Here is a 20,183-nt window from a genome sequence, read left to right as displayed (position 1 = left end):
TTTCCCACAGACTCATCAGATGTGCTTGCCATAATGCAGTCAGAAAACCGAGTGCCCCTATTATGGTAATTGTGAATTACACAGGCAATGGAAGCACAATATACTTGACCGAGATACAGGGTTTGATCTGCTTTAAGGTAGAAGTGAGCCTCTTGACACAAGAACTCTAAGAAGTGGCCAGACATCAGATTGTTCACTTTGTTTTAGTCCTAATGTTTGAGGTTGTATTCATTTGCCTACCAATAGTATCTGATGTGCGGATGTGTAGTGAGGGTTGGTTTTCAATATTTTTTCTTTTAGAAAAAATTCTAAGTCTATCACCTCTCTATTGTTATAAAAGACTTTGAATTTGTTAAAAGTAAAGAGAAACAATAAATGAGCAGGCTGTCATTCAGCAAGACTGTTCTTAATTGATTTAGAAATACTCTAGGCACCCCATCTTTGTTTTCAAAGAAACTCAAAGGGACCAAAACACTAGCAGTGAATCACTCTAATATGTATATATATATACATATATATGTATATTTAACTTTAGTGACTTTTGTTTCTTATATATATGTTATAGATATTAATTACAGTATTTTGAATCTTTATGTTTAAAGTTTTAATGGAAAAAACTGATGATTTCAAACTGGGGTAGTTGAAGATGGTTCAGTTCAGTTCAGTTCAGTCACTGAGTCGTATCCGACTCTTTGTGACCCTGTGAATCACAGCACGCCAGGCCTCCCTGTCCATCACCAACTCCCGGAGTTCACTCAGACTCACGTCCATTGAGTCGGTGATGCCATCCAGCCATCTCATCCTCTGTCATCCCCTTCTCCTCCTGCCTTCAATCTTTCCTAGCATCAGGGTCTTTTCAAAGGAGTCAGGTCTTCAATTCAGGTGGCCAAAGTATTGGAGTTTCAGCATCAGTCCTTCCAATGAATATTCAGGACTGATTTCCGTTAGGATGGACTGGTTGGATCTCCTTGCAGTCCAAGGGACTCTCAAGAGTCTTCTCCAATACCACAGTTCAAAAGCATCAATTTTTTGGCGCTCAGCTTTCTTCATAGTCCAACTCTCACATCCATACATGACCACAGGAAAAACCATAGCCTTGACTAGACGGACCTTTGCAGGCAAAGTAATATGTCTGCTTTTCAATATGCTATCTAGTTGGTCATAACGTTCCTTCCAAGGAGTAAGTGTCTTTTAATTTCATGGCTGCAATCACCATCTGCAGTGATTTTGGAGGCCCAAAAAGATAAAGTCTGACACTGTTCCAACTGTTTCCCCAACTATTTCCTATGAAGTGATGGAACCAGATGCCATGATCTTCGTTTTATGAATGTTGAGCTTTAAGCCAACTTTTTCACTCTCCTCTTTCACTTTCATCAAGAGGCTTTTTAGTTCCTCTTCACTTTCTGCCATAAGGGTGGTGTCATCTGCATATCTGAGGTTATTGATATTTCTCCCGGCAACCTTGATTCCAGCTTGTGCTTCCTCCAGTCCAGCATTTCTCATGATGTACTCTGCATATAAGTTAAATAAGCAGGGTGACAATATACAGCCTTGACCGACTCCTTTTCATATTTGGAACCAGTCTGTTGTGTCATGTCCAGTTCTAACTGTTGCTTCCTGACCTGCATACAGATTTCTCAAGAGGCAGGTTAGGTGGTCTGGTATTCCCATCTCTTTCAGAATTTTCCACAGTTTATTGTGACCCACACAGTCAAAGTCTTTGGCATAGTCAATAAAGCAGAAACAGATATTTTTCTGGAACTCTCTTGCTTTTTCGATGATCCAGCAGATGCTGGCAATTTGAGCTCTGGTTCCTCTGCCTTTTCTAAAACCAGCTTGAACACCTAGAATTTCACAGTTCATGTACTGCTGAAGCCTGGCTTGGAGGATTTTGAGCATTACTTTACTAGCTTGTGAGATGAGTGCAATTGTGTGGTAGTTTGAGCATTCTTTGGCATTGCCTTTCTTTGTGATTGGAATGAAAACTGACCTTTTCCAGTCCTGTGGCCACTGCTGAGTTTTCCAAACTTGCTGGCATACTGAGTGTAGCACTTTCACAGCATCATCTTTCAGGATTTGAAATAGCTCCACTGGAATGCCATCACCTCCACTAGCTTTGTTCATAGTGATGCTTCCTAAGGCCCACTTGACTTCACATTTCAGGATGTCTGGCTCTAGGTGAGTGATGACACCATCGTTATTATCTGGGTCATGAAGATCTTTTTCGTACATTTCTGTGTATTCTTGCCACCTCTTCTTGATATCTTCTGCTTCTGTTAGGTCCATACCATTTCTGTCCTTTATCGAGCCCATCTTTGCATGAAATGTTCCCTTGGTATCTCTCATTTTCTTGAAGAGATCTCTAGTCTTTCCCATTCTGCTGTTTTCCTCTATTTTTTTGCATTGATTGCTGAGGAAGGCTTTCTTATCTCTCCTTGCTATTCTTTGGAACTCTGCATTCAGATGTTTATATATCTTTCCTTTTCTCCTTTGCCTTTTGCTTCTCTTCTTTTCACAGCTATTTGTAAGGCCACCTCAACTTTTTTGCTTTTTTGCATTTCTTTTCCATGGGGATGGTCTTGATCCCTGTCTCCTGTACAATGTCACAAACCTCTGTCCATAGTTCATCAGGAACTCTATCAGATCTAGTCTCTTAAATCTATTTCTCGCTTCCACTGTATAATCATAAGGGATTTGATTTAGGTCATACCTGAATGGTCTAGTGGTTTTCCCCACTTTCTTCAATATAAGTCTGAATTTGGCCATAAGGAGTTCATGATCTGAGCCACAGTCAGCTCCCAGTCTTGTTTTTGCTGACTGTATAGAGCTTCTCCATCTTTGGCTGCAAAGAATATAATCAATCTTATTTCAGTGTTGACCATCTGGTGATGTCAACTTATATAGAGTCTTCTCTTGTGTTGTCGAAAGAGGGTGTTTGCTATGACCAGTGCATTTTCTTGGCAAAACTCTATTAGCCTTTGAGTACTATTAAATTCACATAGATTACCTGCAGGCCTAGGAGTTGCTAATATTTGAACTTTGCCCATGACTTTCAGGGTTATCGTAACTCATCACAAGTTATAATGGAATGTGTCTTCTCAGGAAGTCTATGCAAATGCAGCCTGTGAGGGTGGTAACAAGGATAAGGACGTCAAGATGTTTAAGAAGCGGTTTAGATAGAAGATAGCTGTTTTTGCTTGTTGTCTCCATTATTCTTCCTTAATGAGCCTAACTTGAAGGAAGTGAGGTTAGCCACAAGAAATTGATAAAGCAAGACTTTTCACGTGTGTAATCTATTACTTAGAAAGGAGGATAAGACAGTGATAAAACATATTGGCTTGGAATCAAATTTCCTGGGTTCAAATTGCATCTCAGCCACTTACTAGTTATAAGATTATATCTTGCAGCCTCAGTTTCTTCATCTATAAAAAGAGAAAAATTATATTATCTATCTTTCAGTGTCATATGGATAATGAGATTGTATTCATAAAGAATTTAGCAATTAATGTTTTTACATGTGTTAACATGAGAGCGCTTAACCAGGTGCTGTCCAAGGTCCTGAGGTGAGCTCTGAATCATGATTGTTGCAACACAATAGGAGTGTACAGTACGAAAATCTATGAAGTAGATGACCTCCCATTTGGCAAGGCTTTTCTATGTAGGGCACCATTTTGATTAATTTGAAGTGAGACCACTGATGAAGTGCTTCACACTTAAGCTGTATCAGGGGATTAAGTGCCAACAAGTTAACTAGCCATTTAAGAAAAGAGCTGTTTTGACTTTCCCTCCCTTCAGTGAATTACCTTATTGATCAATTAATATCTCGGTGGACACACTTTAACTTTAAAAATAAAATACACCCACAAATTTATTCTTTATATGGGTTTGATGTATGAAAGGAAAATTTTTAGGAGAATCTGTTTAACTTGGTAGGCATCCAACCAACATATTATTTTTAGTAACTTATGATTGGAATATAATGCCCAATGCACAGGTAAGCTGTTATCTATTAAATTGTATGAAATAATCAAATGTCCTCCTGACATTATATTATGTATTATATAATTTATACTTTACTTCATGTCCCCCTCTCTTATGAGAAAATAGTTGCTCCATAAGGGTAGGGTAGTGTCTTCTTTGCTCAGTTTTATTCCTAGAGCCTGAAACTGTGCATAGCATATAAAAGACATACCAACAATTTAGATAACCTAAATGAAATGTACAAATTCCAGAAAGGCAAAAATTATTGAGATTGACTCAAGAAGAAATAGAAAATCTGAGAGATATATAACAGGTGAGGAGATTGAATTAGTAATTTTAAAACATCCCACCAAGAAAATTCCAGGCCCAGATGACTTCATTTGTCAGTTCTACCAAATATTTGGGCTTCCCTTGTAGCTCCATTGGTAAAGAATCTGTCTGCAGTGCAGGAGACCCGAGTTTGATCCCTGGGTTGGGAAGATTCCCTGGAGAAGGAAATGGCAACCCACTCCAGTATACTTGCCTGGAAAATCCCATGGACAGAGGAGCCTGATGGGCTTCAGTCCATGTGGTCACAAAGAGTCAGGCACAACTGAGCGACTAACACTTACTTACTTCCTTACTTACCAAATGCTTCAAGAATTAACACCGATGCTTCACATGCTTCCAACACGTAGAAGAGAGGGCACACTTCTTAACCTATTCTATGAGGTCAGTATGGTCCTGATAGATAAATCAAATGAATATCACAAGAAAACTACAAACCAGTATCTCTTATGAATATATATATATATTCCTCATCAAAACAGTAGCAAACTGAATGCATATAAAAAGATTATACAACATGACCAAGTGGTATTTGCCCAGGAATGCAAGCCAGTTCAACATACAAAAATCAATTAATATTACATACCACACTATAAAATAAAAGACAAAAAGCCCTGCATGATCAAAGATATAATCCAATTAAAAATGGTCAAAGGATATAAGTAGATATTTCTCCTAAGAAAATATACAAATGGCCAACAAATATATAAAATGGCATTTAACATCATTAGATAAGATATTAGACATCATTAGAGATTGTGCACATCAAAATCACAGTAAGATACTACTATGAACCAATTCAGATATCTATAGACTAAATGATTGACAGTAACAAGGTAAAATTGGAACCCTCACATATTTCTGTTAAGAATGTAAAATAATGTGACAGTTTGACAGTTTCTAAAAATATTTAATGTAAAGTTAATATGTGACCCAACATTTCTGCCCCTCACTATGTGCCCAAGAAAATTGAAAACATATGTCTTGTACATGAATGTTTATAGCAGCAGTATTAATAGCCAAAAAGTGGGAACAAACGCCCATCAATGGATGAGTGGATAAACAATGTTATATCTATACAATGAAATATTATTCAGTCATTAAAAGGAATGGAGTTCTGACCCATGCTACCACATGGATGAACCTGGAAATTATCATGCTAAGGAAAGAAGCCAGTAATAAAAGACACATTTTATATGATTCATTTATATAAAATGTCCAGAATATCCATAGAAATAGAAAGTATATTATAGTTGCAAGGGCTGGGAGTGGGATAATAGGGTGTTACTGTTAGTGGATACAGGGTTTCTTTTTGTATAATGAAAATATTCTGGAATTAAATAATAATGATGTTGCAGACCTCTGTGAACATACTAAACACCACTGAATTGTGCATTTTTAAAAGGTGAAGTACATGATACTTGAATTACATTTTAACAAAGCTGATTTTAAACATTTGAGTGAAGAAGCACAGCTAATAACGGAAAATACAAAGAATTCCATTCCTTAATTGCTTCTTACACAGAAAACTGAAAGGAATCCAAATATATAGTTCTTACCCACTGTCCTCTTGCTTTACATCCATTCTGCCACCTTTGCCTTTGAACTTTGCAAAAAAAAAAAAAAATTCTTACTTTCTCTTAGCGCGTCACTTCTACATCCTTCATTGTGTAAATAAACTTAGCATCTTTGATAGTGAGAAAGAATTCATCTTCTTCACAAGAATGACGGGAATGAAGAATTACCTGGAAGTTATAGGATATTTTTGGTAGACTAGGAGAAGAAGGGTATCTGCACATACTCCCACACGGAAACTTCTTATTTGTGTTCATATATGTAGAAATAGGATATAACCTACATTTAATGTTGCAGTAAAGCAAATTGTTTTGTAGTTAATGATGCACATTAAGGTAGGAATTCTTTAAGTGATATAATATGTTGGGAAGGATTATCTTTTCTCTTTATCCATTCCCTATTCATCCCCTCGTGGAACCTGGTTCTTTTCAGTGCTTGGAGAGGGAATAGAAAGGAGCTCTCTCTAATGTAACTGAAGGGAAGAAGACAGACACTAACACGTTACTAATGCAAGAGAGATCTTGAAGGGAATTAACCTTTGCTATGTGAGCGTTTTTATGAATGGTTGCTAGATGTTTTCACTCTTAGGCCAGTTCACTTTGATATCTCTTCCTTCTTGCTATTCACTCAAAGGATTTGGAGCTCACTTTCTCCCCTCGGGTGTTAGAGGGACTTGATGGAACACAGAGTGACTACAATCATCAGCAGAAACAGGACACAAGATGTCTGCCCCTTGGGGAAGGGGAGAAAAATGGTTATGCAGCCTCAGGTACCTTTGAGGGAGGAAAGAGAAGGTTCAGGGAAAGGGCCCCATGGGATTTTTTTTTTTTTTCACAATCAGGTTCACCAGCATTAGCTGAGAGTCTAGAAGTAAGGCCCTGTGTGTAAAAGTGAGACTCAGAGACCACACAAATAGTTGAAGAAAGTCAGCTGCAAACCTGTCACTCCGAGGGCCTTAGGTGAGTTGGAATACTATATTACTTAAATAGCAACCCACTCCAGTATTCTTGCCTGGAAAATCCCATGGATAGAGGAATCTGGTAGGCTACATATAGTCCATGGGATCGCAAAGAGTCAGACACGACTGAGCGACTTCACTTTAACTGTAGTGTAATAATAGATAACATTCAGTGTGGTTTTGTGCCTATATTTGATTGGTTGAAGGGGTGGGCAGGTCACTCTTACCACACTCCCAGATTACCAGCTAACTCTTTGACTCCTCTGTTCTGAGGGGTGGGAGGTGAAGAGAGCAACAGGTGGGACCACCCAACAATCTCTTCTTGATTTCAGTTATGTAAACTTATGTCAGGGAGGAATTTAAATTGTCCTCTTTTGATTGATTTTATGTTGTCCATATTATGATTATAGTATCCGCAAATTGGGGGATCACTTGTAAAGGTTGTTTTGTGAGATAATTTTTAACTGCGTTAGCAAACAAATACATTTGGGGTGACAATGATAGTGATTTCAAATTAGGGGAAGAGAAAGGAATCAAATTCAGAATTAATACCTTAACCGATAGAAAATAAGAAAAAATATTCAGTAGTTTTATAAAATTGACTAAATGCCAACTGTATTGATAAACATCCCAGGGAAACCTACAAAGCTAGGAGTCCTTGAATCTGGCATGGTCCACTCCTCCTAACAGAATAAATCTCCAGAGGTTTGTTGCAGCTATCTAATGGGAATTGTGTGTTAATAAGACCCACAGAGGAAGAGATCTAAATTCCTGTCCAAATCAATAAATTAAATCACTGCCCTCACACCTCAGAGCTTGTAAAACTTTTCATTCTTGAACTACTCAAGTGTGTCTAGTCACCAGACTCACACCTATCTTTATGAGGTGGGCAAAATGACTTGTGCCAAATAAATTAGCATTGACAGGGACTGGGTTTCTTCCATTGTTATTGCTTTAATGCTCAGAGAGATGCTTTGTTTGAAGCATGTTGCAAGACAAATACATTTTTTGAGTGTCAGATTTCCTATGCTTGCATCTTTTCCTAGTCCCTTACCTGTCATTATATGAAACTTTTATGATTGCTTGTAGACAATGGCCGGAAACACAAAGGGAAGAAAAAGAGCATAGTTCAGTAAATAACAAATCAGCAATTTATGCTTGGCTGAGGAATTCAGCTCCCAGGCCCCAGGCTGCTGAAGAGGCTGGATTCAGGCATAGTTGGCACTGGTGAGTCATAGAGAGGAGCTTTAAGCACCCTTGTGTCCTACTGTTAGTGGAGCTAACCTTGCTTCAGCTACTAATCAAATCGAAGAATCTCACATCAATTGCTTTATTTGCTTGCCTCTGTTTCTTGACCTGCAGAATCAATCTACCAACATTGTACTCTTCCTTTGATACACATTATGGTTGTAAAATATTGCTAATAAAAATTAGAAAAGTAGTTGACAGTTAAATATAAATTAAATAAAGATGGCACACTGCAGGCATAAAAGGATGAGCTTTGATTTCTCCAGAACAATGATAGCCTACATTTATGGAAGGTTTTACTATGTGCCAGGAATTATTCTAAGTACTTTACTTATATAACCACTTATTTAATCCCTTTAGAAACCCCATGAGTTCAGTATTTCATGTATAACATGCAGAGAATAATAATTCTATATCACAAAATTGTTGGAACAATTCCAGGCATAAAGGAAACAATAAATGTTAGCTGTTATGATTTGGCTCACAATCTACTCTACTCTTTCACTCCTTGAAAATTCAGGCATTTGCTTTTCTCCAGTTTTGTGGCACTTTTTTCCTTATCCATGATATACCTAAGTCACATACACAGATTCTTTCTATGTTTTAAGATAAAAGTTTTTGAGCTTAAAATATTGGATGCACTTAACCACGGCTTCCCTGGTGGCTCAGAGGTTAAAGCATCTGCCTCTAATACGGGAGACTTGGGTTCGATCCCTGGGTCAGGAAGATCCCCTGGAGAAGGAAATGGCAACCCACTCCAATATTCTTGCCTGGAGAATCCCATGGACGGAGGAGCCTGGTGGGCTACAGTCCATGGGGTCGCAAAGAGTTGGACATGACTGAGCAACTTAACTTAGCTTAGCTTAACACGGTGGTATCACCTTTCCTCTTCCATTTTTTCACTCCCTTTTTACTGAGTTTTATGCCATGCTTACTTTGATAATGGCTTTTTTTTTTTTCACTTTTCACCTGGTAATTATGTTGTAATCTTTTTAAAAATGAAGTATTGTTATGTCCAATATTATATAATTTACAAGTATACAATTTAGTGATTGACAGTTTTTAAAGGTTATATCCATTTATAGTTATTATAAAATATTGACTGTATTCCCTGTGTTGTGTGATATATCCTTTTAGCTTATTTTATATATAATAGTTTGTACCTTTTAATTCTCTCCTCCTTCCTGGTCTCTCTCACTTTTGCTCTTGCCACTGGTAACCACTAGTTTTTCCCTCTATACCTGTGAGGCTGTTTATTTTTTATTATATTCACTAGTTTGTTGTATTTTTTAGGTTCCACATGTAAGTGATATCATACAGTATTTGTCTTTCTCTGACTTATATCACTTAGCATAATACCTGCCAAGTCCATCAATGTTGTTGCAAATGGCAAAATTTTATTCTTTTTATGGCTGAGTAATATTCCATTATGTGTGTGTATCATATCTTTTTATCTATTCTTCTGTTGATAGACACGTAGGTTGCTTCCATGTCTTGGCCACTGTAAATAATGCTGCTATGAACATTTTTGAATTAGTGTTTTTCTTTCTTCATTATCTTTTCAAATTAGTGTTTTTTGTTTTTTTTTTCCTGAATACATACCCAGGAGTTAATTGCTGGGTCATATGGTAGTTATAATTTTAGTTTTTTAAGAAACCTCTACACTGTTTTCCACAGTGGCTGCACCACAATTCACCTTCTGACCAACAATGTATGAAGGTTGATGTTTAAATTATTCTTTTAAATCTACAATGTAATTTTAAATGTGTCTCTCCATATAGCAGAGTGGTTTTTGGAGTTGAGCTTTGGAATAGTCTTTAAGCTTGGGATCTGACTCATCATCTACTGGGTGATTTGAAGTGATTCACCAACCTCAGCCCAAATTTCCTCAAGTGTAACATGAAATTAATAAAAGTACATAGCTTCTGGATTTATCTGTAAATAATATATTACATACAAAGAGTTTAGCATAGCCCCTAGCACAATAGAAAGTATACATAGTAAATGTTAATTGGAGATTGTTATTTGTAGTGATACTTGTGGTTGACTTTCTGTTATCTGTACCACCCTGTAGGATTAGTCTGAGGTAGTCATTTTTATGCAGTTACCCTTACTGTAACTGACTGTATCAGAATGTATCTAACAGGAAAAGGAACAGTATTCAATAATTTTATAAAAATGTCTAAATGCCAACTCTACTTGGTAAACATCCCAGGGAAACCTAAAACACTAAGGGTCCATGAATCCGGCAAAGACTATTCTTCTTAACAGAATCTCCAGAGATCTGCTGAAGCCATCTAGTGGGAACTGTGTCAGTAAGACCCACAATTTTCATGTCACCCAATTCTAGACAGAAGACAAGAGGGGAAGTCTGCTGGGAAATTTCTGGGAAACTGCTAAAAATTTTTTAGCAGAGCTAGAAAGAGCTAGCCCCTCTTCTTCCTTTCGATATTTTCATACCTTGATGTGAGAATGGCGGCAGCCGCGGCCATCTTGCTGCCAGCCTGAGGATGAAGCCAGTGCACAAAGAAGGGCAGGGGGAGCTGGGTCCCTAAGACCCTGAGCTTGGAGCTGCCTTACCTTGGAGCTCCTAGGTAGGTTTTCTTCCTGCTTAGACTGTTCTACATTGGGGTTTTCTCTTCCTTGCAGGGGAAAGCACTCTCTGATATCAAATGTTGATAATAATAATCAGCAGCAACATATGAGAAAGACTGATGAGGTTTTCTATTTCTCTATGACAAACTTTCAAAGAGGTTCTACAAGTGAATTATTTAATCAAAGTATTCACAAAAGAGATAATGAAGTCCTTATAACCAATTTAAAGCTCCCATATTCTAAGTTTATGTGGGCCACATTGGTTTTCAGATTTTCTTGGGCTTTATATTTCAGCCGGATGTGCTGGAGGATGAGGTAGATAAATACCATGTTCCATGCGATGAGGCTTATATCTACTTTTGCCATCTTGATGAGGCTGCGGTCATATAGTCATATAACTCTATAAAGTAATGATAAACTAATGGTTTTCGATCACCCCACTGGTCTTTTTTTAAAATTATTATTGCTTTCTAATGTTTACTTAAACATTGGTTTTTAATGGTAGACTATCAAATAACCAACAAAACACATTTTTTATCAAGTAATCTGTCTCTGTGCTGAGAACATTTCATCAACATGATCTGTGTTTGATCTTATGCTTAAATTGGCTTTTTTCTGATTATCTGATAGCCAGCATTCCTTAGGTAAGACAACCTTTTTACTCTTTGTAGCCAGTACTGACAGTTTCTCTGCCTAACTATTATGATCATCCCTTTTCTAACACAGTGTTGCTCCTCAAAGTTTAGAGTGGTACAAAAATCTCCTTAAGGACTTGTTAAAACAGATTGCTGACAAACTTTAGGTCTGGAGTAGGGCTCAAGTATTTGGATATCTAAGATTTTTCAAGTGACACTCATGTTCTTTTTTTTTACCTTTTTTGTTTGTTTCCTTTCCTGCTTTGAGGTTTCTAGATCTGGAAACTGAATTGCATAGGCTGTGAGCGCAGTCATTTCCTCCCTGAGTTTAAGAGGGCGCTGCAGCACAGTGAGTGGGAACATGGCCTTTGATGCTAATAGCTCAAGTTCAAGTGCTGGTTTCCTCTTTTCGGCTGTCCAACACAGAATATTTATGCCCATGGGTGAAGCTCTTCTCCTTATTCTTATGTTATACAGTGCATGCACACTTAAGAAATATATTTGCCTTTGTGATGAAATAGCCTCAAGAGTCACTGTGACCTAAACTTCCCCCAAACTCTTCTTAACCCCTCATTTTGTATTGAGACCAGAGTAAAACAATAGCATGTAGACCCTCTGTACGTTGTAAGCATCATTTGGCACTTGGATTATCATCTACTTCATGAATGGGGTTGAATTTTCAACTCATTGCATGCTCGCCAGCTTGGCAGCTTTAGAAGGACACATGATTTTTTAAAGATGGCTTCCCTGGTAGCTCAGAGGTTAAAGCATCTGCCTGGAATGCGGGAGACCTGAGTTTGATCCCTGGGTCGGGAAGATCCCCTGGAGAAGGAAATGGCAACCCACTCCAGTACTCTTGCCTGGAGAATCCCATGGAGGGAGGAGCCTGGTAGGCTACAGTCCATGGGGTCGCGAAGAGTCAGACACAACTGAGCGACTTCACTTCATGGGAATGATGAGTTAGTTAATTGTACTCACGATTAATATGGACAAAACTTGAGAGATGAGAAATAAGAGGTATGGGAAACTACTTAATATTAGTGACCATGGGTAGTTAATGGTAGAGGGATTGGAACTTGTTATTAAGTCCAGGCTCTGTCGGTTAGATATAGACATGGCCCAATCTGCATCTACAGGCTATAGATACAGGCAGTGTACTGGGCACTTTAATTCCTTTAGTCCTCACAAGAGCCCAGCCATGAGTTAGGTACTATAAATAAAGCTTATTTCCAGAACAGGAAACAACTTCAGAGAGGTTAATAAATATTCAAGGTCACTGAGCTAAAAACTACACTGGATTTGAATACAATCTGCATTTTCAAAGCTTATTTTCCTTATACTATCCCGAAGGGAGATGCAGAATATAGAGAAGACATCATTGTAATAAGACTAACTGTATTACCTTTTGGGCAAAGATGAGCCAACAAAAATAAGAAGAGCTTGCAAAATTTGTGTGTTTATTTTCCAGGCTGACTTATATGTAAAATAGTAGCAAACGTTTTTTAGAGCAGCGGCTCTCAAAGTGTGGCCCACAGACCCTAGAGTCCTAGAAACCATTTCAGAGGTGTGCAAGGGTCAAAACTAGTTTCAAAAAAAGACTAAGATGTTCTTTGCCTTCTTCGCAATCTTGATATTTGCCTTGATAGTGCAAAAGCAAGCTACTAGCACCTGAGTCTAAATCATGGAAATGGTGCCAGAGTGCACTAGTAGCCATTTTTCACCATTATGCACTGCAGTTAAACAAATGAACAAACAAGTCTTAGTTAAGAATGTCTCTGATGAAAAGTGGTAAAAATCATTAATAGTATGATATCTCAATCTTTGAAAATATGTCTTTTTAACGTGTGTGAGAAAATGGAAAGTTCTCATAAAGCACCAAGTCCAGTGATTGTCTCGAGATAAAGCAATAGTACAGTTGTTTGATTTGTGAACTGAACTAGCCACTTTTATCATGGTACACTATTTTAACTTGAAACAAGTGGCATATAAAATATGACTTTCTAGACTGGTTAAACCTTGGTTCAAGGTTCTAACTTTAGATATTTATTGCCAATGATAAAATTCTAGTTTTCAAGTGAACATTAGGATTCTGGAACTTTCATATCTGCCACTATAAATGTGACAGCTTCTCAAAACTTAATGACTTCTCTGACAATATTGGTGGTAATATTAATGAGTTTGATTTTTTTGTATGTGTAGTAAAATATGTCAAAATTTGGAAGACCTGCATAACTCTGTGAAACAATTTTTCCAAATGTTATATATTCCAAATAATATATAATATTATAAAATCCAGGATAGATAAAAAGGATATTCAAAATACAAGGGAGACCAGTGGATTTTATTGTGAGAGAATATGAAAAGTTCACCCATAGGATTTGAAATTCCACATTGCAACCAGCGCTTAAGAAACTTCCATCTGTTGAGTTTTGCTATAGTATCAAAGGAAAATATCTGCAATTATAAAACAAGGTTACTAGTCTCTCCTTTTCTAAGTATCTGTATGAGGCCAGATTGTCTTCATATCCTTCAACCCAAAGCAACATATTACAGGATATTGAATGTATAACCTAATATGTATATGAGAATCTAGCTGCTTTCTATCCAAGCCATTCATTAGAGATTTGCAAAAATGTAAAACTGTGCCACTCTTTCCACTAATTTTTATTTTGTTTTAGGAAATATATTGTTCATAACCAAAATGTTAACATATAATAGGTTTATTATTTTTAAATGAATTTATAAATATTTTTAAATACCTCTATTCAAATTTTTAGTACAATAGGTATTGATAGATCTGACCTTCAAAAACAAAAACTTTGGGGGATTCTTAATGTTTTTAAAAAGTTTAAGTGGTTCCTGAAATCCAAGTCTGAGGCTCACTGTTTTAGAGATTTGAACTAGATTTAAAGATATGGGTTTTGATTTATGGTCTGTGAATAACCACCTTTAGGATTATTAAAAATAATATGTATAAAAGCGGGTATTCCTGAGCCCTTTCCCACATTTCTGAAATGGATTCTCACAGCATAGAAATGGGAAAATTTCCATGTCAGAGAGATTTTCAGTCATTTTAATGCACATACAGGACCCTGCACTGGTCCAGGGTTTTAGACTCCAGATTGACTATAACTTATTAAATGACCTTGTGTAATTCTGTTAGCTTCTTGGAACTTCTGCTTTTGACATAGTAAGTGGAACCCATGGGCTCACCATAATAAAAGCTTATTCAGAGAGCCTTAGATAAAAGAATTTAAAACTTCCTATATATTGGCATTTCTTAAATTACATGTGTCAAAATAAATGACTAAAGCACATGTTGCAAAGCAAGATCCTTGACTTTTAAAAATAATTTTTAAAACAGTCTTTTAAAAGACTTTTAAATGAAGTTTTCTAATCTATTATCCGTCAATTTCAAAAACTCAAAGCAGACTTTCTTGTTATTAGTGCATATTAGCTAGGTTCTATCTCAAAGTGCATTTCTAAAAAACAATACTCGAGAAAGAGAGAGCAAAGCAAAAACATAAAAATGATAAATGTAGACTACCAAAAAATAAATAAGTAACAGCTATAAAACTCAGATGTAAAATGAATCTAAGGTGCCAAGGGGCCCTGAAGAACGAAAGCTTTTTTAAAATGAGAGATGATCCTCCCTGCCTGGGGGCTGCATAAGGAAAGAGATGTACAATCCTTTTAATGTTCTGCTAAGCCCCAAAGTCCAAAGCTCCATTCCTTCAAACCCCCTGAAGGCAAGGGCTGGCCCAGAGTTTGTAAAGTGCACTTGGAAGCAGTCCTTCAAGAGCTTTAAAAGTTAAAAGCAAAAGCTTTAATCTGTTGCTCAGACAAATATGCATTCAGGGAGGTGCAGCTATGGGCAGACTGTGTCCTCTCTGCCCTTCTCTGGGAAATGGAGGGACTGTCACTTCTTCTGTTTCCTTCTTAAAACAGATCTAAGCCACCCAGTGACTCCTGATAGAGGCTCACTGTACATCTTTCATTTTTGCCGCACGTGCTGGTGCATGATTTCAACGCAAGGTATGTTTTCCTAACCCTGTAGCTGCTTGATTTCCTACTGTCTTGACACAGAATGTGTTTAGTATTAATGGATCACATTTATTAAATCTTTACATGTCAGATACTGAGCTCAGCAACCCTCCCAACAATTCTGTGAGGCAAGAACGATTAGTATGTCTGTGTATACTGAGAAAACTGAGGCAAGGAAAGGAGGAATAGCTTCTGAACACCACTAGCTATAAAATAGTAACTGCTTCCGATTCAGTCCCAGGACTACAGGACTCCAAGACTTGAGCTCTGAACAGCTGGCCTATTCTATTTGCTTATCAAAAGAACTGAAAGCAAAGTAACTCTCAGGGTTGGAGCCCCAGAGAGCTGGAGGATGTCCCTAAATAACACCTTTAAAGCCCAATGGCAAAAATAAATAAATAAATAAAGCCCAATAGCAAATCTTCAGAGAACCATTTTAATATTTAATAAAGTTTCCAGATTTTATTAAAATTTTCACCTGAATTAAATGATTATTTTAATGTCTAGTTTAATTTGTTGGCTACTTCATTTGTAAATGGCAGAAAAGCTGCCAATTTCAGGACCATGGCAGGCAAAGTTTTCTGATTCACAACCCCCCTTTATTTATTTATTTATTTTCTTCGTCCATTGGTCAGAATTCAGGGCAAGGTCATAGGTATGGATTTTGTAGTATGGCCTGGACCTGTACACAAACAATGTGGACCTTTGAGCTAACTCTATGTTTATTTTTGATTCCCCAGCACCATAGTAAGTAACTCTAGCAGACAATGTGGGAAAAAATACTTTCTTGCATTGGATATGAGAGGAATGGAGGGCTGAAAGAGGATTTGTAACTGAGGAGATCACATTTTCAGAATTCAGTGTAGGAGCTGTTGCTGCACGCTCTAGAATTATGGCCTTTCTGATTTTTTCTGTTCCCTCCTACCTTCCAAACCTCCAAGCTGAGACTGAAACCACAGTTTTTAGCTACCCACATCATTCTTTTTCTTTGTGTTCTCCAATTCTTCCCCCACGGGAATCTTTTATATTTATATATATATATATATATATATATATATATATATATATATATATCTTTTACTTTTAACATTGACATTTGTTTTTAGCCCAAAACTTACCCAAGTCATTTGGGGGTTACATGATCATTGACTTGAGTTGTACAGAATGGATGTACTGTAAAAATCTTAAGAAATAGCTTCTTTGCTCAAGGGAATGTCAACAGAAAAGGGAAATGGGGAAAAACAGCTGTGATATTCTAGAAAGCATGTATTAGTTTCTTGGATTTTTTTTTTCATTTTATTATTATTATTAAACTTGATGTCACTGGAAGGAAGAAATCTTCTGAGGGTTGCCAGTCTGAATTTATAGCACAATTAGACTGTAGAATATGTTTTTTACTTACAATAAGATCTTCAGAATATATTGTCAAGGTATACCTCATTGACATGGCTAGTGTGTAAAACAACATGCTGTCTAAAATACTGCACTGTTGTAACTTTATTTATGTAATGAAATAAGTAATATTTTTAAGGTCTTTTTTTTTATTCATGTTATAGTTGTCTTCACAGCAGTGCTGTTCAGTAGGCATCATTGATAACACTCAGAATGTTAAAGTACTTGTTCAAATTCATGTGGCAAAAAAGCAGAGAAACCAGGAACTCTTTCCTTTCCGACAGTAATGTATAAAATGTTAAATTTGCATTTAACAAACATGTTGTCATTCAGCAAGCATTTACCATGCACATCTTAGATTAAATCACTATAAGAAGTTTTCTTAAAAGACAAGTAATAGAATCTCTGCTCTGAAATTCCCTATTGAGAAAAGCAAACCTGTAAACCAACCTCAGTTATAACATATGCAATCAAAAGAGGATATGACTTCAAAATGTGGGTTGAATATGCCTTTAAAGTTGACAAGGAGACCTTGCTCATTCATGGAGTACTATATTGTAATGTAAATATTCACCCTCTAGTTTGTTTTCTTGTCAATTGACCCTAAACAATTTGTGGTTCATTTAGACTCTAAATGTTAGACTATGATCATTTAGATTTTTAAATATATTTTTTATACTATTAATCTATAAAGGAAAAAGGGAAATTCATCTCAAGTCTTTTCTAAATTAGAACAAATTCCACATGAGTTGGGTATTAAATACATATTATGGAAATTTGAATAGGCTCTATCCCTAAGGGAGAGAGGTCTGTGGAATATAACCAATGTAGCTATGTAAAAACATTCTTCAAATGTTACTTGGCCCAAGCACTGTCCTTGATGAAAGTGTTGTGTGAAAGTGTTGGTCACTCAGTCGTGTCTAACTCTTTGTGACCCCATGGACTGTAGCCCACTGGGCTCCTCTGTCCATAGGATTGTCCAGGCAAGAATACTGGAGTGGATTGTCATTTCCTTCTCCAGGGGATCTTCCCAATCCAGGGACTGAAACTGGGTCTCCTGCACTGCAGGCAGATTCTTTACCTTCTGAGCCACCAGGGAAGCCCATTCTTGATAGCAATGACAATCAACTCCCGACATTCCATCTTCCAGATTTTGGTTGGAAACAGTATCATTTGACCAATTAAACAAACATAGAAGCTGGAGTTACTTTAGAATTCTATGCATTACAGATTTGTGTGAATAACCTATACACTTTTTCATCTGAATCTCTATAATCAAGAATTTCATTCACGCCCTGCCTGCTTGCCACCAGCCTCCTCTTTTAGATTATCAGGGTGCTTTCCTTTAGATAGGGCTTTCCTTGTGGCTCAGCTGGTAAAGAATCTGCCTGCAGTGCAGGGGACCTGGGTTTGATCCCTGGGTTGGGAAGATCCCCTGGAGAAGGGAAAGGCTACCCACTCCAGTATCCTGGCCTGGAGAATTCCGTGGACTCTATAGTTCATGGGGTCGCAAAGTGTCAGACATGACTGAGTGACTTTTCCTTGACAGAAATAAAACTAATATTTATTGCTGTCTAAAGTGTGCCAGACACAGTATTGGGTGCTTAATATATAATAGTTATTTATTTAGTCCTCACAAGAACTCAGCAAAATTTCATTATTATCTTCTTTCTATGAGTTACAAAACATGATCAAAGGTGTGAAGTAAGTTAAGATCACACAGCTAGTAATTCACAGAAGAATTTTAATCCAAATTTGTTTATTTGTTTATATACTGGAGTGGGTAGTCTTTCCCTTCTCCAGGGGATCCTCCCAACCCAGGATCGAACCTAGATCTTCTGCATTGCAGCCGGATTCTTTATCAGCTGAGTCACAAGGAAAGCCCAAGCATACTGGAGTGGGTTCAGTTCAGTTCAGTTCAGTCACTCAGTTGTGTCCCACTCTTTGTGACCCCATGGACTGTAGCACACCAGGCCTCCCTGTCCATCACTAACTCCCAGAGTTTACTCAAACTCATGTCCTTTGAGTCAGTGATGCCATCTAAGCATCTCATCCTCTGTAGTCCCCTTCTCCTCCTGCCTTCAATGTTTCCCAGCATCAGGGTCTTTCCCAGTGAGTCAGTTATTTGTATCAGGTGGCAAAAGTATTGGAGTTTCAGCATCAACATCAGTCCTTCCAATGAACACTCAGGACTGATCTCCTTTAGGATTGACTGGTTGGATCTCCTAGCTGTCCAGGGGACTCTTCATCCAGCCCAGCATTTCTCATGATGTTCTCTGCATATAAGTTAAAAAAGCAAGGTGACAGTGTACAGCCTTGACATACTCCTTTCCCAATTTGGAATCAGTCTGTTGTTCCATGTCCAGTTCTAACTGTTGCTTCTTTACTTGCATACAGGTTTCTCTGGGGGCAGGTCAGGTGGTCTGGTATTCCCATCTTATTGAAGAATTTTCCAGTTTGTTGTGATCTACACAGTCAATAAAGCAGAAGTAGATGTTTTTCTGGAACTCTCTTGCTTTTTCCATGATCCAGCAGATGTTGGCAATTTGATCTCTGGTTCCTCTGCCTTTTCTAAATCCAGCTTGAACACCTGGAAGTTCACGGTTCACATACTGTTGAAGCCTGCCTTGGAGAATTTTGAGCATTACTTTACTAGCATGTGAGATGAGTGCAATTGTGAGGTAGTTTGAGCTTTCTTTGGCATTGCCTTTCTTTGGGATTGGAATGAAAACTGACCTTTTCCGGTCCTGTGGCCACTGCTGAGTTTTCCAAATTTGCTGGCATATTGACTGCAGCACTTTCACAGCATCATCTTTCAGGATTTGAAAGAGCTCAACTGGAATTCCATCACCTCCACTATCTGTTTGTAGTGATGCTTCTTAAGGCCCGCTTGACTTCTCATTCCAAGATGTCTGGCTCTAGGTGAGTGATCTTGCCCTCATGATTATCTGGGTCCTAAAGATATTTTTTCTACAGTTCTGTATATTCTTGCCACCACTTCTTCTTATCTTCTGTTTCTGTAAGGTCCATACTATTTCTGTTCTTTATCGAGCCCATTTTTGCATGAAACTTTCCCTTGGTATCTCTAATATTCTTGAAGATATCTCTTGTCTTTCCCATTCTATTTTTTCCTCTATTTCTTTGCATTGTTCACTGAGGAAGGCTTTCTTATCTCTCCTCGCTATTCTTTGGAACTCTGCATTCAAAGGGGTACCTTTCCTTTTCTCCTTTGCCTTTTGCTTCTCTTATTTTCACAGATATTTGTAAAGCCTCCTCAGTTCAGTACAGTTCAGTTCAGTCACTCAGTCATATTGGACTCTTTGTGACCCCATAGACTGCAGCAAGCCAGGCCTCTCTGTCCATCACCAACTCCTGAAGTTTACCCAAACTCATGTCCATTGAGTCGGTGATGCCATCCAACCATCTCA

Source organism: Capricornis sumatraensis, chromosome 5, assembly GCF_032405125.1.
Source record: "Capricornis sumatraensis isolate serow.1 chromosome 5, serow.2, whole genome shotgun sequence".
In the NCBI taxonomy this organism is placed as follows: domain Eukaryota; kingdom Metazoa; phylum Chordata; class Mammalia; order Artiodactyla; family Bovidae; genus Capricornis; species Capricornis sumatraensis.
Note: the sequence above shows the minus strand (reverse complement) of the source record.